At 48.1% G+C, this 26,687-nt stretch overlaps 1 protein-coding gene across 3 annotated transcripts in view; it reads left to right on the top strand.

Annotated features, from left to right (window-relative positions):
* The window catches only part of VIPR2 (vasoactive intestinal peptide receptor 2), a 113,512-nt gene that overhangs the window by 7,546 nt on the left and 79,279 nt on the right, over positions 1 to 26,687 (top strand). The gene's annotated exons all lie outside the window — the stretch shown is intronic.

Raw genomic sequence — 26,687 nt, 5'->3', positions numbered from 1 at the left:
CCTGAATAAAATGCTTATCTTAAGAATCAAAAAGGGAATTATGGTTGAGAAGTCAGTTCCTGGCAGGTGAAGGAGGGGGCCACTCAGAAGTGCACCAATGGCTTCTCCTGTCTGGGAAGAACGGAGCTGTTGCCTGGGTGACCACAGTGGGTCACAGGAAGTGATTCAGGGTGAGCGGCCGGCCCCTTGGGGTGAGCTGCTGCTGATGGGGTCAGAGTCGGCTTCCTCCCCACCCCTCCTGCTGAGGTCAGGGCTCAGTCTGGTGCTGGTGACCCCAGACGCAGCAAGCTCCCACCAGTCGACGGCCTCTCCCAGTGCACACCTCTCTGCCTTCTCCACTCCCCTCCCTTGATCTCTGTCTCCTCCATCCTTGGGCTCTCACACCTGCCTCCTCCTCCCCAGGTACGCCTGGGTGTCCTCAGAACCTGGCTGCTTCCTGTCCTGCTGGTGGGGGTTGGTGACAAGTGGCTGCTCCTCCTTCACATGGCCACAGCGGTAACAATTCCTGCTGGCCTCATTTTTTATGATTTTACATTTAGATACCCATTTCACATTCTTGACTTACAAGCCATGGTTTTTACAGCATATTGTCTGTCGGGGCCTCCTCCTTTTCCTGGGCTCAGCCTGTTCTTCCACAAGGACTGTGTTGACGTGGGGGTTCTTGAGAGGCTCAGAGACCTGGGCTGGCTCAATGGAAACCAAACCCACAGCCAGCATGCAGCTCACCACACACACAACTCCTCAGTGTGTGGCCAGTGACCTCTCAGCTTCTTCCTGGGCAGCAGTGGTTGTCTTGGGTACGTGGCCACTGTGGATGGACACTAATGTGCGCTTTCATGCAACCTGTCAGATTCTTGGTGGCTTCGGCTCTCAGGTGTTTTTGATTTGCTACGGTTTGAATATTTATCCCCTTAAATACTTAGGTTAAAACTTAATCCTCAATGTAGTAGTATTGAGAGACGGGCCTTGAAGAGGTGATTGGATCATGAAAGCTCTGCCCTCGTAAGTGGGTTAATCCGTTAATAGATTAGTGGGTTTTCATGGGAGAGGTTTTATAAGAAGAAGAAGAGAGACCTGGGCCAACACGCTCGGCCCCCTCACTACACGATGGCCTGTGCCACCTGGGAACCCTGAAAAGTCCCCGCCAGCAAGAAAGCCCTCACCACTGTGACCACTCGACCCTGGACTTGTCCAGCCTCATAACTGTGAGAAATAAACGCCTTTCCTTTATAATTTACCCAGTTTCCGGTATGTTGTTATAAGCAACAGAGGCAAACTTGGACATGTGAGCAGACTGCAGCTCTTCCTGAAGGGGACTCGGGACTCGAACCTCTTTGGTCACAAAGCTTTGTAGTTTTCTGGGTCAGTACCCAGTCCTGTGATTCCCCGAAGGCTTCATGGCCAGGGCCTGTGTGTTTGAGGGTTGCCTCATGTCATGGGATGAGTGGAAATTAAACCATCCGGCTGACATTTGCTGATGCGTTGGCTGATCCTCTCATTTATTTATTTTTTCTGAGATGGAGTTTCACTCTGTCACCTAGGCTGGAGTGCAATAGCGTGATCTCAGCTCACTGCAACCTCCGCCTCCTGGGTTCAAGCAATTCTCTTGCCTCGGCCTCCTGAGTAGCTGGGATTACAGGCACCTGTCACCATGCCCAGCTAATTTTTGTATTTTTAGTAGAGATGGAGTTTCACCATGTTCGCCAGGCTGGTCTCAAACTCCTGCCCTCAGGTGATCCACCCGCCTTGGCCTCCCAAAGTGCTGGGATTACAGGTGTGAGCCACTGTGCCTGGCCTCCTCCCATTTATTAACATTTTTCAGCAGGTTTTTATGGAACAGATACCAGATTGTAATTAAAAACTTTCCTTTTTAAATATTATTTTTATTTTATTTATTTTTTGAGACAGAGCCTCACTCACTCTGTCACCCAGATTGGAGTGCAGGGGTGCGATCTGGGCTCACTGCAACCTTTGCCTGCTGGGTTGAAGCAATTCTCCTGCCTCAGCCTCCCGAGTAGTTGGGATTACTGGCATATGTCACCATGCCCAACTAATTTTTTGTATTTTTGGTAGAGACAGGGTTTCACTATGTTGGCCAGGCTGGTCTTGAACTCCTCAATTGATCCGCCTGCCTTGGCCTCCCACAGTGCTGAGATTATAGGCGCGAGCCCCTGTAGCCGGCCCTTTTTTAATATTAAAGACTCACTTTTCTTGACTAATCAAAGACTAAATAAAGACAACATGAAGCTTAATAAGTTATCCTGATAAAGCACAAAATCATTGTTTTCTAGGCCAATTACTTAAAATGTAAAAAAAAAAAAAAAAAAAAAAAAAAAAACTTTTGTAATTAAGAGAAGACCAATATTCAAGAAAATATTGTCCTATTGGCCGGGCGCGGTGGCTCACGCCTGTAATCCCAGCACTTTGGGAGGCTGAGGCAGGCGGATCATGAGGTCAGGAGATCAAGACCATCCTGGCCAACATGGTGAGACCCCGGCTGAGGCAGGAGAATGGCGTGAACACAGGAGGCGGAGTTTGCAGTGAGCCGAGATGGCCCCACTGCACTCCAGCCTGGGTGACAGAGCAAGACTCCATCTCAAAAAAAAAAAAAAAAAGAAAAGAAAATATTGTCCTATTAATGGAAAACAAACTCACTTTGTGTCAGTAGTTTAAGCTTTAACAAAAAATTATAAATAAAATCATTCTAATGTTAGTAGTTTGACCACACATAAAATTTCTTTTGTCAGACTTTCTACAACTGTGTATACCCACTCAGTTTTTGTCTTACTCATTTTCTTCTTTTTTATTCTGGAACAATCAGTCATCTTGCTTTAAGATAAAAGTACTCTCTTTTTCCTTAAACACAGACCTCGTATACTTTTCCTTATTAAAAACACATCCTACTTTCTGTGTTTTTTTCATATACAGTTGTTTGCTTTCATCTTTATTTCTAGTGGTTTTAATTACACATGTTAATTCAAATTCTTAATCCTTGGCAACACTGATACACACTGTGAATTAGGAAGTCCATGGCATCATAGTTATTAAATGGCACGTGTTTCCTCAGCACAGGACACGCTTACTGGCAGACCCAGGTAGCTCCAGTTCCTCTAGAATAAGCCAAAAATACTTAAGCTTAAACTGCTTTTTAGGAATTAGTGTTTTAGTAGTTTATCTTGTTTGGGCATGATCTAGATATGTAGTAAGTGTCATTTAATTTAACAGTATAATTTCAGAGTTTCAAGTTTTCAAAAATATTTTGGAAACTGCTTTTAAACAGACAGATAATATCAAACTACCTGTCATCTCAGGTTATTTTTCTTGTTGACAAATTTTTTAACAGGAATAATGAGCTTAATTGACTAGCTCAGCTAGGTAGAATGTCTATTTCTACTAAATCATTGATATTCTTATTTATTAAAAATTACTCAAGTTATATGAACTTGAAAACCATTGGGTTAGTTCCTTTTTTTCTCACAAAATATTTAATTTTTACAAGCACCTAATTTTCTTTAGGCCAATAAAATAGATCTCTTTTATATGTTATTTCTAATAATAACATCAGAAGGTAGGGTAATATGAGATACAAATAACATACATAAATATAGACGTACATAACCAAACAGACAGAAGCAGAGATTCCTGGACTCTGTTCTCAAATTGTAGCCCTGTGCCAGGTACAATAATATAAAACTCACTGGTCGGTCCAAATTGTGTTCTTGGCAGATAAAGTTACCTGTTTGGATGGCCAAAGTCTTTTGTTAATACATATGGAAAGGACTTTAAGATTTTCCATTTGCCAGTTTTTTTCTACAGTGTTCCCATTTTTTCTCCCTTCTGGTGCGTCATTTCCCAGATGCCTGCATTTTAAAGATTTCGGTATCTCTAAGGCAGGGAGAAAGGACATTAAGTTTTCTCCAGAAAGGAGTTGTGGGCATAGTTGCCTGTTGTCCGGGGTCAGATTTACTGGGACCACGGGCGTGTTTAGGGAGTGGCCAGGAGACACTGGTGTGTTGACGAGTCCTTCTCACCTTCAGCCTCAGGTGGCTGCTTTTGTAATAGCTCAGGGTTGTGTGCAAGGCCAAAATCCGAGTTAGTTGTTGCAGATGCCCCAGGCTCAGTGGAGGATTTAATTTGTAAGAAAGTTGGTTTTCAGAATCTTCATATGGAAAAGGCAAGAAAACAAATGTTAGTAGACTCAAAATAGCATTTTGTTTGAGTGCTGTAGAGATTCCTTTAGGGGGGCTGCATTTTTGGAGTCCTTCTGTCTGAAATCAATCTGTATGCCAATCATTCTGTCTGAAGTCAATCTGTATGCCAATCAAAAAATGTATTGCGTGGTTTGCACACACTCAGGGATCCTTTTTCTTGAATGTGCCCATACGTGAATGATTTCATGTGGAATGAACTTCCCGTGTGGCCACTGGGACTCAGAGTCATCCCCCTGAGCTGCACCCATTTCTCTAGAAAGGCATAGGCTCTGGGTCTGTAGTTTCTGAACATAAAATTAGCTGGAGTTCCAGATGGGGTGTCCTAGACTCCATGGATTCTGATGAACCCATAATTCCCTGTTTTTCTCACATTTTTCTTACCTGAGGCCTCCAACTGGACCCAGGCCAGTTCCTGTAGAACACCCAGTTTGACTCTGGATCCCAGTCCAGGTTCCAGTGCAGTCCCTGTCAGACCCAGTGAGCTCTGGAATAAAAACTGCTCCCATGGAGTCGGAGAGCTCAGGATGCCAGTTGTGGAGCTCGACCTCCTGGAGGGGCTTCCCCTGTGGCCACCAAATGCAGCCAGACAGCAGTGAGCACAGTGGCCTGGGGGCTGCCCATGCCTGGTTACTCTCTGCTCCTAGGGATCTCACTTCTGACACCAGACTGTCAAAAAGGTAAACTGAGGCACGGTGATGTGTTTAAAGAGTTCATCTGAGCAAGTAACAATTCATGAACTGGGCAGCTTGAAACCAGAGGTGGTTCAGGAACTCCCCTGAAGGAATGTGAGGGGGAGGCTTTTATAGACAACACAGAAGTAAAGCAAAGAATGCTGGCTTGGTTACACTTGCACAGCTGCCTTATTTGTTCTATCCCATTGGAAAGTTCCTTGTTGATATGATTATTAAAAGTTTGTTTGCTACTTCTGATTGTTGAGCTTAAATCCTATTCTTCTTTAAAATGGGAATTTATAAGAAATGGCTCAGGTTAAGTGTTGCTTATGTCTGCAAATCAATCAAGGTTGAGGTACTCTATGAGACCTGACTGGTTGTGTCTGCTCAGGGATTTTTCAGCTGTTGTCTCCATTTTAACTTTGAGAAGCTTAAGCCACCTCTGGTGATAACCAAAATCAGTGACTTAGGCATGGATTTCAGTGAAGGTTTCAAGAGGTTTATTAAGCCAGTCTTATAGCAGATCTGGAAAAAACGTGAGTCACAGACACACCTGTGACTCTTTTCTGACGAGGTCTTCAGGAGGGTTAGTGTTTATACTTGTCATTAAAGCGGCGAAGGCCTGTGGGGAGACCGGTGAGGAGGTAGTAAGGCAAATGGCCACATGCTGAGACTTTAGTTGGTACCCAGTAAATCTGCGTTTTACATCAGACCAGATGAACTTTTGAAGAAAGAAAGGGGGTAAAGGAAGCATCAGTTTTGCAGGTATCTCTGGGTAGGTGGAGGAAATGACTGATCTCATCTTGTCATTCTGCACCTGGGAAGACAAGCTTGTAATTCACATGATCAGTGTGAAATGAACTGGGCCTCCATCCTTAACTTTTCCTTTGGCATAAAGAGTTTGGGGGTCCTGAGAGTTTTCTGTTTGCCTTTACACAGGAGATAAGGTTTTCCGTTTGTTCACCATCCACTTTGTGAAATCAGCATTTTCTCTTCTCCGGTCTGTCAATTCTTTGAAGTTTGAGGGCAGGGCCCCGTGTTCTTCTTTCTAAGATTTGATGACCCCTCCTTGTTCCACTGGCTAGAGTCTCCCCTATCACACCTCTGGCACAGACCACCCCATTCTCTACGTTTCTGCGTGTAGATGAACTGGGCGGAGGCAGCGCATTCTGTCTGGAAGAGGAGACTGCCATGCTGGGCCTTGGATGCCACGTCCAGAGCACACTCAGATGTCTGCAGCCACTTGAGTATCCTGCCATTTGTAGTGCTTCTGTGGCTCAGAATTAACAGTTAATTTCAAGGCAACCTTCCTCCCATCCCAGGAGATTATTAACAGAGCTTTTCAAAGGATCTGTAACTTACCTGTAGCTCTTTCCTTGCCAGTGGAGAATGTAACTGCCCGATGGATTCTTCCTGCCCTCTGCACAAACAAAATCAATACACAGCATTTCAGTAAAGAACGAATTTAATTGACGTGATGCTGGCCACGCCATGTGGGAGACCGAGTTGTTACTCAAATCACCTCACCAAAGGCTCAGAGGGTAGGGTTTTTCAAAGGTAGTTTGGGGATGGGGGGGGTGCTAGGCAATGGTGCTTGCTGCTGATTGGCTGGGGTGCCATCCTGGGGGTGTGGGAAATGGTCCTCAGTGGGCTGAATCACTTCTGGGTGGGGCTACAGGAGTGGTTGGCCGGTGCAGGTGGAGCCATGGTGTCAGACATGCAGAAACTCTGAAAAGACATTTCAAAAGGCCAATCTTAGGTTCCTACAATAGTGATGTCATCTGCAGGGGTAACTGAGGAAGTTGCATATCTTGTGACACCCAGAATAATGGCTGCCAATCATTTATATCTGTGCCTTAGCAGAATTCAGCCTCTTCTCCTCCCCCTAGCCCGGTGGTCTCTCATTAGCTTTACAAACATGGCTGAGTTTGGGGGAAGGGCTCTTATCACTTAAACCATAACCTAAAAGTCTCCTGAAGTTAGCTTGACCTAAGCCCAGGAATAATTGAGGGCATCTAAAGGCAATATAGGGGGTGGTTAAATCAGGTCTCTCACTGCCATCATTTTCTCACTGTTATAATTTTTGTGAAGGTAGTTTCAAGAGGGGAGGACAGAGGCCAGTTTGAGGGGACAGAGTGTGAAGCTGGTCACCTGGCCCTGTCCCCCCCAGAGGCCAGTTTGAGGGGACAGAGTGTGAAGCTGGTCACCTGGCCCTGTCCCCCCTAGAGGCTAGTTTGAGGGAACAGAGTGTGAAGCTGGTCACTGGGCCGTGTCCCCTCCAGAGGCCAGTTTGAGGGAACAGAGTGTGAAGCTGGTCACCTGGCCTTGTCCCCCCCAGGCGGGTGGTGACAGGTTCTTCTTACAGCTGCAGACGTCCATGCCATCGCCCCCAAGACCACTGTCTCCTGGCACCAAAATGTGCTGTGGGAGCTCACAGGAGGGAGGGGGTGCATTTACACTGGTGCTCGGGCTGGCTTTGCCCTGGAGCTTGAAGGGTGGCAGGCTTTGGCTTGCAGCAGGTGGAAGAAGCCTGTGTCAGGCCTGAGCTCAGCCGCAGGGAGGGAAGGAGGGAGCGGTTGAGGGAGAAGAGCAGTCAGCGTGCCCAACCTGCAGAGCTGAGACCACTGAAGGCTCCTGAGAAGTGGGGTTCTCATGTGAGCTGTGTTTCAGGAACGTCCATGGAGCTGTCATTTCTGGAAGGAATTAGGGCATTCCTGGAAATGAGGAAACTCATTGATTGAGTTCTTCCAGGTGGGAGACGGAGATGCCCTCGTGGTAAGTATGGGAAGGGCAGCTCCAGGAGCCACCTCCAAGGATCAGTGGAGCCAGAGCCAGGCCACAGGGCAGGACCCAGGCTGCAGGACGGCAGTGGATGCTCCCCCTGAAATTTCACGGAGAGCAAAGAAGGCAGGGTCAGAGGTGAGGAAAGTGCCTCTGGTAGGGACTGCCAAGGCTGCTGGAGGGAGGGTGAAGGGGTCCCAGCACACAGGTGGGAGGCCTGCAGCAGGAGGAGAGTGGCCAGGGGGGCGCAGAGGTTTTTACACAGTTGTTAGGACCTCAGTCATCTGGGGGACATAAGGTGTGTCCTGGTGCCAGCAGGCACCGGGGGGCACAAGGAGACCACTGCAGGCTCAGAACTGTTCCAGGGTGGTCAGGGGTTGGGGAAGGATGGGGCTGTGAGATCATGAGAGCTGGGTCCCAGGGTATGGATGGGGCAGACGTCCCAGGGCCAGCAGCTGTCCCACACCGTGGCCGGCCGTTCTGTGGACCCTGGGCACAGCTGCTGGCCCTGACTACGCTGGGGTGGTGTCCCCCCACCCCCGTCACATCCCACAGGGGCAGAGGCAGCAGGAGCCTCAAGGAGAGACCACTACCAGGTGTGCTCACCTGGCTCCATTCCTGCCGAGACCCATGGTCAGGCCCTGCTGCAAGGTGGGGGCAGGCAGTTTGTCCTGGCGCTGTGGATGTATGTTCTGGGATGATCCAGGAAGAGATGCAAGTCCCAATCATAAATCTATGGAAGATTGTCCTTGGACTAGCATGGCAGGACACCCCGTGCTTTGAGGCCTTGAATGCTCACCCTCTCCGAGGCCTTGCGTGGCCCCAGCCCTAAGCCCCTGCGGCCCCAGCAGCATCTGAGCCATGGCAGGAGTTCGGGAAAGGGGTTTGAGAATATTTGATGTGGAAGGAAGCACTGGCTGTCCATGAAGGTAATAACAGCAAACTTCTGGAAGAGGAAGAGTTCAGGTATTTTGCAGACGAATTAGCACACACATCCATTTTCCTGATGCCCACATGCATTTGCTCAGTGCTCCTGTCAGTGCAAAGCTGAGGGCCCCAAGGACCCTGCAGGTGTGGGAGAGACTCCCACCTCTGAGGCATTTGCAGTGATTCCTTCTCTTTAGGCAGAGATGGCTGGTCAGGGATCCAGCCACATGTATTGGACTGACTGAGGCTCAATGTGGAGCATACTTGGATGTTTGGGTTGTATTGGATTCAGCACATTCTTAAAAAGGCATAGGTTCTATCTGGACCTATATACGTTACTTTGAAAAATCCTCTTGTTCATTTAATAGTTTTTTTTTTTCTGGATTTGTAGTCATGGGTTTAATGTTTGTTCAGGTACCAGAATGTGGCCCCCAACCTGTGGAATCCACCTGAGCCCCAACCCAGAATCAAACAGCTGTTTCTGAAATTCAGAATTCTGCTATGATCCAGTTTCCAGGTGCCACCTAAGGGCAGTGTCCCAGGAGATGGCATTTCCCGACACAGTCTGTAGTTCACCATCAGGCTGTTGAGGGTGGGATGCGTGCAGCGCACTAATTAGAATGTCAGCATATCTGAGTCATCTGAAAAAAATCCGGCTTGCTATAAAATATCCTCTGCAGCATTCTAAACACAGTTGGAGACCGCACTCTGCTGTGGGGCATTGTCCCTCCTGTCTTAGCTGTTTCTCTTAGGGACCAGGAGCGGACTCTTGCCAGCCAGGGGGATGTTCAGAGCAAATCCCCACCTCAAGGCTGTGTTTGCAGGGTTAAGCTTTGCCATCCTTTCTGGCAAGAAAAGCACTGGTCAGGGAGCCCTGGACAGTGGCAGGTGATCCTGTCCATAGTACAGTGCATGGCAGTGCAGCAGATGCTCTGTAAACATTTGCTGGAGAAACAAATGCTTGTTACTGCCAAGTAGAAGCAACTTGTCTGAAAACCATGCTAAATCATCAAGAGCAGCCTGTTGGTTGGACGCTGTATTGCCTGGTTTCTGCCTCTGTGGACGGTAGGGTTACTGTGGCGCCCAGAGTCCCTTCTCTGATTATCTCTGCAGTTAGTCCCTCAGCTCTCAGCTGCAGCTAAGGCCCTTCCCAGCATGTGGCCATCTCACACCTCCGCCGATTGTCTCCTGAGAAGGGCACATTCTCATTTCTGTACTCTGTGCATTCCAGGGCATGCTCCTTTTATTAGTTTTGACAGGTAATTGCTTTGTGTATTTCCCTCCAAAGGTTCTTCCCTCTCTGTTTCTGCCAAAAGCAATTATTGTCATCATTCTTAATTGCAGCATTTGGCATCATACTCAGCTTAGCGAATGCATAGATGTAGCTCTCCTCATATCACTTGCAAATATTTTAAGAACAAATGATGTAAACATGCACCCTCAGAACAAAAAGAAAGACAGAAGCCTTCATTTGGTAGATCTGTGTAATCACTGTTTGTGTTAGAATAACTGAGATTCTGTAGGACTGAGAGTAACAAGATATTTTGTAATTGGCCACCTGAACAGGCAGCATTCAAAAATGTCACTGACAGAGAGATTTCAGGAGTCTGGAAGTGTGGGCCACCGTTTCAGAATCTCCAGATGCGGGGAAGGTTTGTTTACGAGAGCCCTCAAGTTCACGTTCCACGGGGTTGTGAAATCTGGACCTGGGTGATGTCGCATCCAGCTTCCTGCATTGTTTCATCAGCTTCACTCTGGAGCTTTGTTTAACCATAAACACTAAGACAAGAAGGTCCTGGAATGCAGCTACTAGAACACTGAGGGTCTCTGTACAACTGCTCCCTGAAGGGGTGGGCAGGGATGCTGGCAGTGGCTCCGAGGAAACATCCACCCACCTCTCAACTATGAGCCCCTGAGCTCTGGAGATGGACACCGTGGGGACCTTGCTCTGCATGGTCAGCTGGGTGGCTGGGAAGTGATGGCCCTGAGTGTCCAGGCTGACACCAGGTGTCCAGCAATGGTGTTATTTTGAAGGGTCTCTGAGCAGAAAGTCAAAGTAAGGCAGGGATGGAAATCATGCTAAACTGCTGCCAATCATAACTGCAGTGGCCCCTTGAAGGCTCCAGAAAGCAGAACTAGGGCTGGGGGTAGAAATCACAAGTAGCCAGATTCTGGCCCTAGGACATACCAGAGAATTTTCTGGTGAACTGAGGTAGGCAGCTGCTGCAGGAGGTGCTGACCTCCCAGACTCTGAGAGTAACCCAGAGGGTCGGGCTGCCCTGAACCAGCTCTGTGGCCTTTCCAGTCCTGGGCACCCACTGGTCCAGTCTAAAGTGAGGAAAGAACCACAGTTCCCTGTGTCCTCCTCACCCAGGGACCCTGCGGACTGGCCAAAAACATCTTACACTGCAAGAAAGACTGTGTTCTCCCTATAGGCATGGACACCAATTGGCTTTGCAAGGTCAGCAAGTAGGGGTCAGTTTGTCTGGTCTGGGATGATTCAGGTCAGAGCAAATGGCCATGGTTCACAGAGGACAAAGCAGTTTTAAAAAATGATTTTGGATGCCCTCCCTCACCACTCCTATTCAACATGCTATTGGAAGTCCTAGCCAGGGCAGTCAGGCAAGAGAAAAAAATAAAGCGCATCCAAATAGGAAGAGAGGAAGTCAACTTATCCCCTTTTGCAGATGACATGATTCTATATCTAGAAAACCCTATAGTCTCAGCCCAAAAGCTCCTTCAGCTGATAAACAACTTCAGCAAAGTTTTAGCATACAAAATCCATGAACAGAAATCAGTAGCATTTCTATATACCAACAACAGCCAAACTAAGAGCCAAATCAGGAAGGCAGTCCCATTCACAATTGCCACAGAAAGAATAAAATACTTAGAAATACAGCTAACCAGGGAGGTGAAAGATCTCTACAGTGAGAATTATAAAACACTGCTCAAAGAAGTCAGAGGTGACAGAAACAAATGGAAAAACATCCCCTGCTCATGGTTAGGAAGAATCAGTATCATTAAAATGGCCATACTGTCCAAAGCAATTTATAGATTCAATGCTATTCCTATCAAACTACTAATAGCATTCTTCACAGAACTAGAAAAAAAACTATTTTAAAATTCATATGGAACCAAAAAAGAGCCCACATAGCTAAGACAATCCTAAGCAAAAAAAAGAAAGCTGGAGGCATCACATTACCCTACCTGAAACTATACTACAGGGCTACCATAACCAGAACAGCATGGTAGTGGTACAAAAACAGGCACATAGACCAATGGAACAAAATAGAGAACCCAGAAATAAGGCTGCACACCTATTACCATCTGATCTTCAACAAAGCTGACAAAAATAAGCAATAGGGAAAAGACTCCCTATTCAATAAATGGTGCTGGGATAACTGGCTAGTCATATGTGGAAGATTGAAGCTGGACTGTTTCCTTACATCATATACAAAAATCAACTCAAGATGGTTAAAGACTTAAATGTAAAACCCCAAACTATAAAAGCCCTGGAAGACAACGTAGGCAATAGCATCCTGAACACAGGAATGGAAAAAGGTTTCATAACAAAGACACCAAAAGCAATTGCAACAAAAGCAAAAATTGACAAATGGGGTCTAATTAAACTAAAGAGCTTCTGCACAGGAAAAGAAACTATCATCAGAGTAAACAGACAACCTACAGAATGGGAGAAAACATTTGCAACTATGCACCTGACAAAGGTCTAATATCCAGCATCTGTAAGGAATTCAAACAAATTTACAAGAGAAAAACAACCTATTAAAGAGTAGGCAGAGGACATGAACAGACATTTTTCAAAAGAAAACATACATGCAACCAACAAGCATATGGAAAAAAGGTCAACATCACTGATCATTAGAGAAATGCAAATCCCTACCATTATGAGATACCATCTCACACTAGTCAGAATGGCTATTGTTAAAAAGTAAAAAATAACAGATGCTGGCAAGATTGCAGAGAAAAGGGAATATGTATACACTGTTGGAGGGAGTGTAAATTAGTTCAACCATTGTGGAAGACTGGCAATTCCTCAAAGATGTAAAAACAGAACTACCATTTGACCCAGCAATCCCATTACTGGGTATATACCAAGAGGAATATAAATCATTCTACCATAAAGACACATGCACATGAATGTTCACTGCAGCTCCATTCACAATAGCAAAGACATAAAATCAACCTTAATGCCTATCAGTAACAGACTGGATAAAGAAAATGTGGTACATATGCACCATGGAATACTATGCAGCCATAAAAAAGAACCAGGTCATGTCTTTGGTGGGAACATGGATGGAGCTAGAGACCAGTTTCCTTAACAAACTAATGGAGGAACAGAAAACCAAATACTACACGTTCTCACTTGTAAGTGGGAGCTAAATTATGAGAACTCATGAACACAAAGAAGGAGACACTGGGGTTTTCTTTTTTTATATATATATACAGAGTCTTGCTCTGTTGCCAGGCTGGGGTGCAGTGGTGTGACCTTGGCTCACTGCAACCTCTGCCTCCTGGGTTCAAGCGATTCTCCTGCCTCAGCCTCCTGAGTAGCTGGGACCACAGGTGCACGCCACCATGCCCAGCTAATTTTTGTATTTTTAGTAGAGACAGGGTTTCACCATGTTGGCCAGGATGGTCTCAATCTCTTGACCTCGTGATCTGCCCACCTCGGCCTCCCAAAGTACTGAGATTGCAAGCGTGAGCCACCGTGCCCGGCTGACACTGGGTCTTCCCCCAGTTGGAGGGAGAGGAGCAGAAAAGATAACCACTGAATACTGTGTTTAATACCTGGGCAATGAAATAGCCTGCACAACAAGCTCCCGTGACACGAGTTTACCTATATAATAAATCTGCACATGTACCCCAGAACCTAAAATAAAAGTTAAAAAGATTTTCCCACCTCAACCGGTGAATCATTCCATCAAGCTGTTAGTCCTTTAAATTGATAACTGGCATAGAGGATCAATGGCTTTGATGGCCGAAATGAAGGTAATTAGTTCTCTAGAAGCTCTGTTACATCTGCATTTAGAGCTCAGATGGAAACCTCCTTGCGCAGCAGCTGTCTTTCCAGAGAAGACACAAGGCTCACCGGTGTGCCCTGTACCTGGACGTGACCTGTGCTTTCACATTAGTGGCAGGGACTCAGAAACACAGTCAGCCAGCACCCTCCGGACCCACCCAGTGGCAGAAAGTGAGGTTAGAGCTTTCACTCTCCTTTGTTGCCAGGTCTGTTTTTATCGAGTTCAGTCTCTTCCCGGGAGAGCAGGTGAGCTCCGCAGAAGCAAGAGAGCAGTGGCTCAGGAGATGACTTCCAGACCCCAAAGAGAGATTCCAGTGGGAGCACACTTGCCCCTGGAGCCTTGTCTCTGCCACCAGCCAGGCACCACCTCGGTTCTGTTTGTGTAGCCTTTGGTGCATGACCTCGGGGTCCCCGTGGGAGGGGGCCGGCCAGCTCTGCTGGATGAGCCAGCAGCTCCCCATCACAGCCTCCCCAGGTGCCTTGCTCATTCAAGGGCTCAGGATTCCGTGAGCTCCTGCTTTTCCAGAGCCAGGCAGGACTCTGCAGGTAAAGGAACCCTATCTTCATTCTCATCTTAACGAGCATTTCTCCAACAGTAATGCTGGCTCCTTTCTGAATGTTTGATAGTTTGTATAATCCTGGTGGTGGAAGGGTCTGTGGAATAGTCTCGCATTCCGCGGCCTGGATTCGGCAACATTTTGCTGCATTTGCTCCTGCTGTGTTTACAGACTCTAGAGGGCATATTTTGGGAAACTGTGCCTGAGGCTCCTGTCAATGGAGGCATTTTAGCAGGCAGGTCTGTCCCCTAACCAGCCCACATTCTGTCTCAGCATTTCCTTTTGGTGTTGAATTCTTCCTCTGTTCCCTGTGGTTCCTTTGAACTAGAATTTGGTGTTAAAGGCTTGATTAGATTCAGGTCCAAGGCTTTCAGGAGGAATATGTCTGGGGACACTGTGAGCCTGCTGGTGCATCTCTCAGTGCACGGTCCTGCCGCCCATTGTGCCCCTTGACCTCACGATCCTGCCGCCCATCATGCCCCTTGACTTCCCATTATGCTCTTTGTCACCTGGTTAGGAAGTGACCTCCAGAACTCCACGCATAAAAGCGTCTCTTTCCCTTCCTGGGGAGTCAAAGTGGGGCTGGAGAACCACCTGTACGGTTGCTAGCCCAGTGGTGTAAGCTCTGGTTCAACAACTTTTCATGTCTTGGCTTTCGTATGTTAATGATTCGTACCCAATCAGTTGTCTTTGAAGGTTAAACCATGTTGATTTCTCCAATTCTAATCATTCTCCACACATTATTAATGAACATTTGCAGTAAAGAAGGGCTTTTCTTCATTGACTGGGAAAGAACCACAATTCCTTTTAAAAGGACAGGATAAAAGTCCAAGCATTTTCGGCCCCTATTAAATACTGAATAACTAGATTTCCTATCAGACAATTATTTCATTGCCATTTGTTTATATCATAAATATTGTGGATATTGAAGATTACAAATGGGGCATTTAACTGTGTTATGATTGTACTGTGGAATATTATACAGCCATTAAAAATGATGGCATTCTACATGAATAACATGAAAAATATGCATGATCTATTAAGTGGGAAAGCAAGGAAGATTTCCATATGTATAATATCATATTTTTATAAAAAGATATCATACGTAACTTCTGTGTATCCTGTGCATGGGTACCTAAGCATGTGTAACAGTGTGTCAAAATGAACTCCTGGGGTCTCAGATTTATTATGGCCCTAAGCAGGGAGGTCCTCTTCCCAAGCAAGTCCCTGACGTTGCTGGACTCAGAAGTGGTGTCCTGATAGTTACCTCTGCCCTCGGAATTTCGTGTCTCTCCCCCATCCCCTGTGGAGGGAGAGGACTGGAAGGAAAACCTCCCCTAGTAAATGGAGCCCTGGGAGCCGCCTGGTGCAGAGGGAGCTGGCCTGGGGCTGTGTTAGGAAGGAGGAATCAGAACAGCAGCCTGGAGGGAGGGAGGGAAGTGACCACCCAGGTCTCCCGAGCAGGTCAGGAGCAGTCTCCCACCCTCCCCTCCAGCTCCTCACGCCCTGGCGTGGGAGAGAGAGGCCTCCCCTCTTCCCATGCAGGTTTCTGCCCCAAAGCTTATTTGATATGTTTAGCTCCAAACTTTAATGTTTAAGTCCAAGCTTAAAAAGCAGGCAAGGGTGCCTTGTGCAGAGGGTCAGCCAGGAGGCGGCAAAGTAGGGCTGGATGGCCCCTGTTTAAGTCCAAGCTTAAATGTTAAAGTTTAGAGCTAAACGTATTAAATAAGGAAACCAAATCGTACCTTAGACTAGGATGGTTAGAAAATGCATTTTCAAAGAGTGGACAGAAATACTAGGGACGGAGGCACCTGCTCACAGAGGTGAGAAGTGACAAGGCCCAGCCTCTTACCCATCATAAATAGGGTGCAGTGGGATGCAGAGACAGAGCCTGCACAGCTGCACCTGCCGCCCAGGCTGCACACTAGCCTGTTACTATGCAGTGGTGCCAACGTGAGGCCTTCACTCTTCTGCCTGTGCTGTGTTGTGTTGAAACATGTTCCCAGCGGGCAGAGATTACTTTCCTAATTTGAAAATTTACACCTGGAAAAATGCTTGGAATCTTAAAGACATATTGAAGTGAGGCATGTGTATTTTCACCTTAGATATGAAAAGTTCTGGGCTGTTTCCCGTAAAAGAATCCTAGTGGCCCAGGGCAGCCTGGTGTGATGAGACTTGGCGGTGGCCCCCTCTGTCCCTACCTTCGTGACCTGGGAGGGGTCCAGGTGCGGTGGGCAGCCCTTCCTTGGTGAGCACTCCAAGGGGGACCGTCCAGCCCTGCTTTGCTGCCTCCTGGACGACCCTCTGCACCATGCATCCTTGCCTGCTCTTCTCCCTGGTAGAAGGCTGCTCCTTATTTGAGACAGGTGAGGAGAATGACAAATACAGTGAGAAAAACATGAATTTTTTTTCCCATTCAGAGATGTTTAGTATGAGTCTGGACTAAACCAAAATACAGAACACAGGCACGGCTGTGATGGGAGCCCCTCCTTGTCCCTGCCTGCGTCCCACCCAGGTGGGCCGCGACGACCCTCAGCAGGTGCAGGAACCTCAGGAGGTGCCCCTGCAGGGATCAGGGGCCCATGGTGGCAGATGTCACCAGGAACAAGCTCAGAGCTGAGGGTGGCCCCAGCATGCTGTCCCCTCTCCAACGGGGACAGGCGTTTCTTCCGGCCCCACCTACCAGGCTTTGTGCATCCCTGGACAGCTCTAGGTAGGCATGCCTTGCAAAGCTGCACTTCCCAGGCCGGGCCCTCCTGGCCTTCAACCCACCCGACCCCACCCTGGAGGATGCTGTATGGAGGCTGGGAGCAGAGGTTAGGGCATGGCCGGGCACCCCCTGGCTGCTTCACCTCAGGCATTACACACATGGGAGATGGGACTGGTGGTGCCTCCTGCCCTTGGGGTTCTGGTGATGAATGAGTTCCCACATCACAGTGTTGGGGTCATGCCCTGGGAGGGGTTTGCCTTGGCCTCTGCCTTGCACTGCTGCCTCTACTCCCCCCTGCAGCACGCTGGTCTGGGCATCTGCGTCTGGGCTCCTATGGGTGCAGGGGGAACAGCAAGCACGAGTCCGAGTCTGGAGACACAGGCCATGTGTTGTCCTGCAGGAGCTCTGAGTGCCGCCACCCTGCAATCGAGGCCCCGTGCACCCAGCTGTGCCTTGCAGTGCTCGTGATCACCTCCTACCTGGTGTCATCTCTGTTCTGCAGAGGAGCAAACTGAGGCCTAGGGTTAGCAACATGCTCAGGGGCAGCCAGGAGCTGTGGGGCGGGACCCCTGCGTGCCTGGGCCCCATCCTTCCTGTCTCCTGTGTCCACCCGGGGAGCTGCGGCCCGTCGTCAGAGTCGCCTGTTTAAATGGATGGCTAGGGACCACCCTGCATGGTGACCCCATTCCAGCCTCCACGTTCCATGGCTGGGCCTCACCCCTGGGTACACTTGGAACCAGGAAGAATCCTGAAACAATAAAAACATCCTCCAGGCACATTAAACCAGAACCCTGGGGTGTGGGTGTTTATAGCAGTTTTCTCTGAAGGAAATTACAGCTAATTTTCCTCTGAAGGTGTGATCTGTATGGAGGTGTGGTCTGTAGGAGTGCACAAAGCGCTGTGCAGCACAGCCAGGCCTCGGTTTCTGTGCACTCGGGACAGCACAGCCCATGCTGGTGACAGCGTCCAGGAGCAGCTCTGTGCACCGGCGCCAAGTGACTGTGGGAGCCGTGTTGTTCTGGTCACAGCAGATTTTATACAAAGAATCACCATGGTACAAGAAGTGCTATTTTTCTGGTTTCTCTTAAGGTAAGAAAAAAAGTCACTTTCTATAATGAAAGAACTTGGACCTGATCATGCATCTCTGCCTGCGCTGGAAGAGAGGGGCTAGCGGAGCCGGGCTCATGCCTGCCGTTGAATGGCAGCTACGTTTCCATTTCTCTCTTCCTTCCCCTCCATCTCATTCACCATAAACACCCACTGAACCTGGAAGCACTGCACAGGAAGAGGCAGGATCAGGAGGCAGGGGAGGTGGGATGCTGAGCACGCTGTTCTCCCACCTTGGTCTTGCTCATCGGGACCTGTGTTTTAAGCTCGTTCCCTGAGATGGACCAGGCTGACTGCTTTCACATGCAGCTCCTTGAGACACAGAAAATGGTATCCAGCAGCACACTCCATCACAACCAGGCAATCGGAATTCCTCCCGCGGGTCTTTTCCTCATGGCTATCTCCAGGAAGAATCCTGTTACGTTTGGGGCAGAAGCGGTGAGGATTGCAGAGAACTCAGCCACTCAGACATCCGGCTGGGAAGGCATTTAAACACCCACCTTCGGAAGGAGTGGTCACAAGGACTTCAGCAGCCCCCCTGCAGGAAGAGAGAGGCTCATCCTTCAGCCCGTTATTTGCCGTGCGAGGGGAGTATTCGATGGCTGTGACGCCCCCGGCCTCTCTGAGCTCCCCGTGAGAACCAGCTGGGACTTCCTGCTCTGCCCAGATTCTGGAGGAAGCTTTGTTGTTGTCACTTGAGACATAAGTCAAGCTTTCTTGAATGGAGGATGTGATTGGAAATATTTGCTTCTAAATGTGTCGGAGGCAAGCTGTCATCCGAGCCGATGGCCAGTCTCAGGAGGCTTTGCTTCTCAGCTTTCCTTTTCCCACTCGCTGGTTCTTAGAGCTGTTCCCCAGCCCTGTCTGGATGAAGCAGCTTCAGCCCTCATGCCGCTCCTGCCAGTCCTGCTGACACTTGGTGGTCACTGATGACAGCAGCAGGGTGGCCTCCCATGACTCGGGCCTCCTGGGCCACCTACCCTCAGCTGCCACTCTCTGTGGAGTTGCATGTGGGGTAGGGGCAGGTGACTCTGAAGATGGTAGGAGGGTGTGGGAGAACCATGGGAAGATCTAGGGCACCACCCGCCAGAGCTGCCCATTGTCCAAAGAGAGCATGAGCTGCGTGGCAAGCACGGTGCAGGTGACAACTGGAGTTGCACCTGTCTGTGTCCATGACTCAGGTCAGCAGGTGCAGCCCCACCTCCGAGATGACGTCCTGCATTGCCTTTGCGTGGTGTGGCACCGTGTGTGATGTGCTCACTGTTAACCTGTCTGTTCACAGGCCATACAAAGGGGTTCATCCTCATTCATGCCGGAGGTTTAAAGAGATCCTGGACCCACATACCTACCCGTTGGCTCCATGACCAGTGCTTTTATAATTACAAAATCATGGAGAAATTAAGTCACAGGAAGCCTCGTGTGTGGTATACACTGGTGATAAAGCAAGTCCCATGAGGTCTGAGATGGCAAGTGACCTTCTAGGGAAAGGGCAGTGACCCAGCAGCCCGACTGCTCAGCCGGCTCCCGCACTCCATCCTGTGGCTCAGAGCGTGTTTCCTCCCCTCTGTGAACCTGGTCTCCTCCCCAGCGTGAGGACAGGGGCTCTTGCCTTCTTCAGGGAGTTGCTGGGAGGACAAAATGGAGTATATGTAAAAGTCATTTCCTAGATAAGGGGGAGCATGTCGTGAGAGCCTCTTGAAATTTAATTGATGTTTATGTAATTGACATTGAAATAATGAGAAAATAAATCCAAATCCAGAGTTCAAAGTAACACCTATAACGTCATCTGTAAGAGCCAGGACTTCCTAGGGAGTCGCTGGAGAGAAGGCAGCGTCTTTGATACGGTAGGACTGCAGGATCCTGTAGGTTCCTTCCCACTCTGTGCACGCTCCCCTTTGGCTAGAAGGTGTCACATAACTGAGTTACTGCTGTGTTCGTCAGAATTCCACCTGGAGGAATTCCCAGCATACTGATAAGAACCTGTTCTAGCAGCAGCCTTTCCCAAACCCTGTGTATTCCGTTGAAGATGCTGTGAAGCCTCAGAAATGTCGGAAGGCTGCACCATCACAGGGTCCGTTTTTCTGAACCACTTAGTCTGCAATGTCTTTTTCAGGAGACTAAGCTGATTTTCAAGCAAAAAGTTAGGAAGCCACCACTGCCAGTCTACATCGAAAAGTCACTCATTGCCTGGAAGCTTCCAGCACCCTGACCAGCCCCTGTGACTGACCACCGGTCACTGCCCACTCTGCCCACTTGCTTTCCTGAATGCACTGAGCATGCGGGCACTGACCATGCCGGTGCCAACCCACTGCAGGGCCCTCTGGAGGGCCCATGTGACTCTGCTCCACCAGCTGTTTGCTTCCCAGGCAGATTTGCTCCTCGTTATGTGTGACTATGGCACAAATCTCCTGAAACTTGGCTTCAAAATTAGTAGTTGGCTCCTCCCAGCGCTCTGAGGTTGGCCCAAAAGGTTCTGCCCACGTCACCCAAGCTGTTCCTTTCCTACATTCAGCAGGTGCCTAAGCCTTGCTTCTCCCTGCAGCCTCTCCGACCAGGCCTCCACCAACTGCTCCGACCCTTCCATGATGATCACCTTCCAGAAGGACGCACAGCCTGTCAGTCCGAGTGGTCAGCATAGGTCACGGGGCCACATAGCAGGGTAGGGACAAGACCCCATGTCCAATGGGTGAAGCTGGTGTGCATGGGATGGAAGGAGCTCACAGCAGCCCTGGGAGACCTTGCTGTTTACAAACAAATCGATGCCTCACACCTGCTGCCTGACTACTTAGCTAAACGCAGCCTAAGCTGGTATATGAAAGGAAGCACGTGGCCCCAGGAAGCTGACTTGAGTGCTTAGGAAAGACTAGAAGCAGCAATGGAATCGGAGGTGAGAAGGGCAGCTAGAGGGCATGGGGTACCTCCTCCATTCCCAGCACCCTGACCTTGGAGGTTGCAGGCAGCACGTCAGGGGCATGATCTGAAAAGGCCAAGGGATGACCCAGCCAGCAAGCCTGAGCTCAGGGGCTTTGGTGACACATTTTAAGCACTAGTGGTGACACACCTTGCTATGTTCTAATTAAAGTGAGATGTCCAAAGCAGACAGATTGCAGTCCTGTTTCAGCCAGGCTTGCCTGCCAAGCCCTGGCCGTGACTTTGGGTGAGAGGCTGCTGAGATCACAGGAGGCTTCTTCTCTACCCCTCTGCCAAGTTTTGAAAGAGGAAGATTGGGGTGATAAGTGAAACAACTTTATCATTTATATTGATTCATGGGTATTTTGGATTATTTATATGGGACATTTTAGCTGAAGAGCAATGACCCAGAGAAGCGGCTCCTCTGAGCTTCTGCCTCAGTGTGCGAGCCAAAGGGTTTCATTGCTCTTTTCTCTCTCTTTTTGCTTCTTGATTTGCGAGACAGGTTTGCTGGGTTTATGTTGCATTTGTCTAACTCTGACTCTAGACAGTGCTGTCGAGTAGAATTTCCCATGGTAGTGGAAATGCCGGTATGATGGCTACCAGCCGTGGTCCACTGTGGAACATTCAAATGCTGCAGCTGCAACTGAGGAACCAAACCTTTAACTGCATCTCATTTTAATTAGCTTTCATTTAAATGGCCATGTGAGGCTAGTGGTTGCCATATAGAAAGTACAGTTCTAGGGTTTTTTCTCTACTTTTTACCAATTTATACCTCTTAGTTCTTCTTTTATCTGCTGTTTTAGCTGAAACTTATGACACATTGTTGAATAATAATGAATTGCAAGTACCCAACCTGGCTCCTCAGTTGTACAATTCTGTTTAAACATGTCTAATACTTGCTCTTTCTTTCTCTTTCTTCTTCCCTCCCTGCTCCCTCCCTCCCTCCCTTCTTCTTCCTTCCTTTCTCTCTCTCTTTTTCTTTTCTTTCTTTCCTCTTTCTTTGAGACAGGGCCTCACTCAGTCACCCAGACTTGACTCAAGCTCCTGGGCTCAAGTGATCCTCCGGCTTAGCCTCCTGGGTGGCTGGGACTGCAGGTACTTACCAGGGTGCCTGGCTTAATGCTTGCTATTTTTAACAAATATTCTCTGTGATGTTAAGGGAGTCTCATTATTTTACTATTTTATTTAGGGATTTAAAACAATTAGAAATGGCCACTGAATTTCACCAAGTAACTTTTCAGAGTCTATTGATACATTTTCCACTTTTCAGAGCGACCTTTGATTTTATGATCACCATCTCGAAAGCCTAGGTTGCCACCAGAGCTTAACAAGTCCCATTTCCCTGACTGCATTATCTGAGCACTTTTGTTTGTTTCTCACTACCTCCATCTGCAAATCCTTTGTTTCATGAAACCTCAGCTGCCCACTGCTTTCCAAACAGACAGGCGTCTCCAAGTGGCTGTGCTTCTCTCGGGGATGGCCCTGCCTGCCTCCCCTTCTCCTCCCATGCTGTCCTGTGTCTCGGCGCACACTCCTACAGAAGGACTTGCTGCCTCTCCCAAATTCACTGCCTCTCCCAAAGGGTTCGCTGTGCCGAATTTGAATCACGTCCGACACTGAACTGATGGCCTATTCATGCACTATTTTGCTTTGGCCGGCACAATGTTCCTTCAAAATGTAAACATTTAAAAATGGGTATCTTAATATTATGATACACTTTAAATGCTAGTTTTCAACAAAGAGTGCATTTATAAAATTGTAAAAGGCAAATGATACTGCAAGGCTGTATGACGATAATAGTCTCCAGCCCCTCCTCAGCCCCTCCTCATCCCCAGTTCTCAGCCCTATGGCAGCGTCTCTTTCATCTCTTCTCTGGTATTTATTTTACTTCTAAACAGCATACTTATGCTCCTGTTTCTTTTCTTTCTTCCTCCCAATTTACATCAGTGTCCATTAGACTCTAACAAGAATAAAGATCTATCTCTCCTGTGCCATTCTCACCACCCAAGTATAATTTATCGTCCCACCAGCCTCCTGATAGACTCACTTCACATTGCTGGTGTACATCATTGCCACACAGTTGAGCCACATAATATCCAGCATTTCCTTTCTTCTTAACTTTATGCTTTTCCTCGTTTTTCTGTTGCTGGGTTTTTCACCTACCTGTCAATAATTAGGCATCAAACCTCAGGCCAGAACACTCTCAAGACACTGCACTCATGAGGTGGTCTCAGGGTTCCATTTTTTCTCCTGTAGCAGGACGAGCCACAGACAAAACCCCTCAGACACCGAGATAGTGAAGGGAGTGGCTTTAATCAGCTGGAAGCATTGGCAGACTAGCGTCTTAAAATCCGAGCTTGTCAGGTGAACAATTTTTGTCCCTTTTAAGGGCTCACAACGCTAAGGGTTTCACATGAAAGTGTCATGATTGATTGAGCAAGCCAGGGGGTATGTGACAGGGGCTGCATGCACCGGTGGTCAGAGTGAAACAGAACAGACCGGGAAGTTTCACAATGTCTTTCTATACAATGTCTGGAATCTATAGATAACATCAGTTGCTAGGTCAGGGGTCGAATTTTAACTACCAGGCTTAGGTCAGGCAGGTCCAGGCCCGGTGTCAGGTCTGGTTCCTTGGTTTCGGGTCTGCTTCCTAGGCGCTGGGCTACCTGCCTTTAGTTTCGCTTCTCTTTCCTTTTCTGAGTATAAAACAATCTAAAACAATATGAGAGGGTCTGTCTCTCTTCTCTCACTCCTAGAGCTACTCCCTCTGGATTCCCCCTCCTTGCCCAGTTGGAATCCTTGGGCTGGGGTCTGGCCCCAGGCAGGCATTGTGAGCCGCCTGCTCACACAGTAGGGGTCCTCGGGCGGGGAATTGGCCCCAGGAAGGTGCCATGAGCCTCCTCCTCACAGTTGGGATCCGGTCCCAGGTAGGTCCCGTGAGTCTCCTCCTCACAGTCAGGGTCGGTCCCAAGTAGGTCCCGTGAGTCTCCTCACAGTCAGGGTCGGTCCCAGGTAGGCGCCGTGAGTCTCCTCCTCACAGTCAGGGTCGGTCCCAGGTAGGCGCCGTGAGCCTCCTCCTCACAGTCGGGTCCGGGTCCCCAGGTAGGCGCGTGAGTTCCTCCTCACAGTCGGGGCTCTCGGCCGGGTCCCGTACCAGGTAGGCGCGTGAGTTCCTCCTCACAGTCGGGTCCGGCCCCAGGTAGGCGCCGTGAGTCTCCTCCTCACAGTCAGGGTCGGTCCCAAATAGGCCCCATGAGCCTCCTCCTCATAGTTGGGGCTCTTGGCCAGGTCCGGTCCCAGGTAGGCGCCATGGCCCGGCCTCCAGAAGGCTGCAGTCTCAGAGCCCGGGACTCCAGCTGGACGCGGTTCCCTGCAGCATCCTCCGCCCATGCCGGTGCGGGGGGTACCGATGGCCTGTCTCTCGCCTCTCCCCCTCCTCTGCCTGCCTATTTAACACAGTTGCTTCTGTCTGCAAGGCTGTAGGGACATCTCTTGGTGCTGCCCTTTCAAATTTTTGGCTGTCCTTTCCATGAGGTTGAGAAGCTGAGGGAGAAACTCCTGTGTTCCCGCCTGGCGGCTGTTGCCGGAAGGTTGCAGCCAGTGCCACGCGTGCGCCCGGCACTGTGGCAGCGCTTCCGGCTGCACCTTCGGCTGCACTTCCGGCGCTAGCTCAGCCTCGGCGCCCTGACACCCTCGCTTTCTCACATCCTGACAGCTTCTAGCTCTGCTCCCTCACGTGCGGTTCAATAAAGGAACAAATGAAGGGAAGACTTTACCTAGCCATTGAAGGGTTCAGATGGTAAGCTCTAGACGTTTAAATCAAATCCTACTGTAATGCAAAGACTGTTTGATGTGGTATGAGTTTAGTATCTCTGTTGAAATTTAAAGCAGCAATTAGTATTATACAGTATATATTGCATTATAATTTATACTATGTATTAGTTATCTTACTATACATTATCTTATTTATTGTTTGTTTATTGAGACAAGGTCTCGCTCTGTCGCCTGGGCTGGAGTGTGGTGCCATGATCTTTACTCACTGCAACCTCGACCTCCCAGGCTCAAGTGATCCTCCTACCTCAGCCTCCTGAGTAGCTGGGACTACAGGCATGCTCTGTTACCTCCAGCGAATTTTTAAATATTTTCTGTAGAGATGGGGTCCCGCTTGTTGCCCACGCTGGTCTTGAAGTCTTGGGCTCAAGGGATCATCCCGCCTCAGCCTGCCAAAGTGTTGAGATTACAAACATGAGTCACCACACCCAGCCCATTATTTTAAAATAACAATATTATATAATTATTACTTTTTTTTTTGAGACGGAATCTTGCTCTGTCACCCAGGCTGGAGTGCAGTGACACAATCTCGGCACACTGCAACCTCCGCCTTCTGGGTTCAAGCAATTCTCCTCCCTTAGCCTCCTGAGTAGCTGGGATTATAGGCGTGTACCACCAGACCCAGCTAATTTTTGTATTTTTAGTAGAGACGGGGTTTCACCATGTTGGCTAGGCTGGTCTCACGCTCCTGACCTTAAATGATCCACCAACCTCGGCCTCCCAAAGCGCTGGGATTACAGGTGTGAGCCACCACACCCACCCATTACTATTATCAAGGCAGAAATTTGTCATTTTTTGATAAAAAGGTGACCTTTCAAAATAACCAGACACGAAACTGCCAGAGCTTGCTGTTTTGTAGGAGATGGACAGATTTGCTGATCACGTGCAGAGTCTTCACTTGGAGGCCTACACATCTTCACTTTCCTCTCCATCTTGTTCACTCTTGGCTAGGAACCCCATGCTGACACCTCTCCACCACCTGCCCTACACACCAGAGTTAGAGGTGCTTGGTTTATGAACTTAGCACTTAAATAACTCTACTACTTAGACTCTAAGCAGCCTTACAGGGGGGCTCACGCCTGGTGAGCCCGAGGCACATCTGGAGTTTCTAGTGATGCATTTATATTTGATCACTTGTTTTGAACATGTTAAAAGAAAACCAACATTTTCTTTAAATATGTTAACATTAATGTAATATAGATTTATGTACTTATTCAAGTATTGGTATGTAATTTTATTTTATAATAAATATATTTTCACTTTTATTGAAAGTATTTAGAAACTATTTTCATCTGCAAAACTTACTCATGGCCAGCTTTTCACAGACATTTCTGTATTCTTGAAAGTAAAACACTCCTGTGTTCACACCGAAGCTGTGTGTTCTCCATGGATGTATTCCTGCAGTTATTGCACAGGTCTGGGTGGCATGTGCTGAAAGGAAAACTGATGTTTGTTTGTTTGTTTGTTAGTTTTTACCGAGGCTAGCACATTGCTTTTCCGATATTGAGGTTTAAATAAAAGGTAAAATTTTAGAGGTCTCAAATGCAGTATAAATACTATGGACAAGTAGGAAAAAGTCCTGGGTTTAAACATGGATTCCATCACTGTTGTGTGATATTGAGAAGTCATTAAATGATTTGAACCTTACTGCTTTTCATCTAGAAGATAATTAATGCAATATTTTTATATCTTACCTTCACCAGTTGGTTATTAAGGCCAAATAGTAGGTCTAAAAATGTTTAAGCTGTGCATTATGCAAATTATTTGATAACTCCATGAAGATAACATAAGATTTTGTTGCTAATAAGGCATCTTGATGGTGAAAAATCAACCAAATATTATCAAATACTTCTATTTGCAAATCATTGAAGTCAGATTCCACAGAAACACAAGCACACTTTCCCCGGGCGTCTCCTTCCCCGACGGGCCCTTACACTA

The sequence above is a fragment of the Nomascus leucogenys genome, chromosome 13, assembly GCF_006542625.1.
Source record: "Nomascus leucogenys isolate Asia chromosome 13, Asia_NLE_v1, whole genome shotgun sequence".
NCBI classification, from domain to species: Eukaryota; Metazoa; Chordata; class Mammalia; order Primates; family Hylobatidae; genus Nomascus; species Nomascus leucogenys.
Note: the sequence above shows the minus strand (reverse complement) of the source record. Positions and strands in the feature narration are given on the sequence as shown.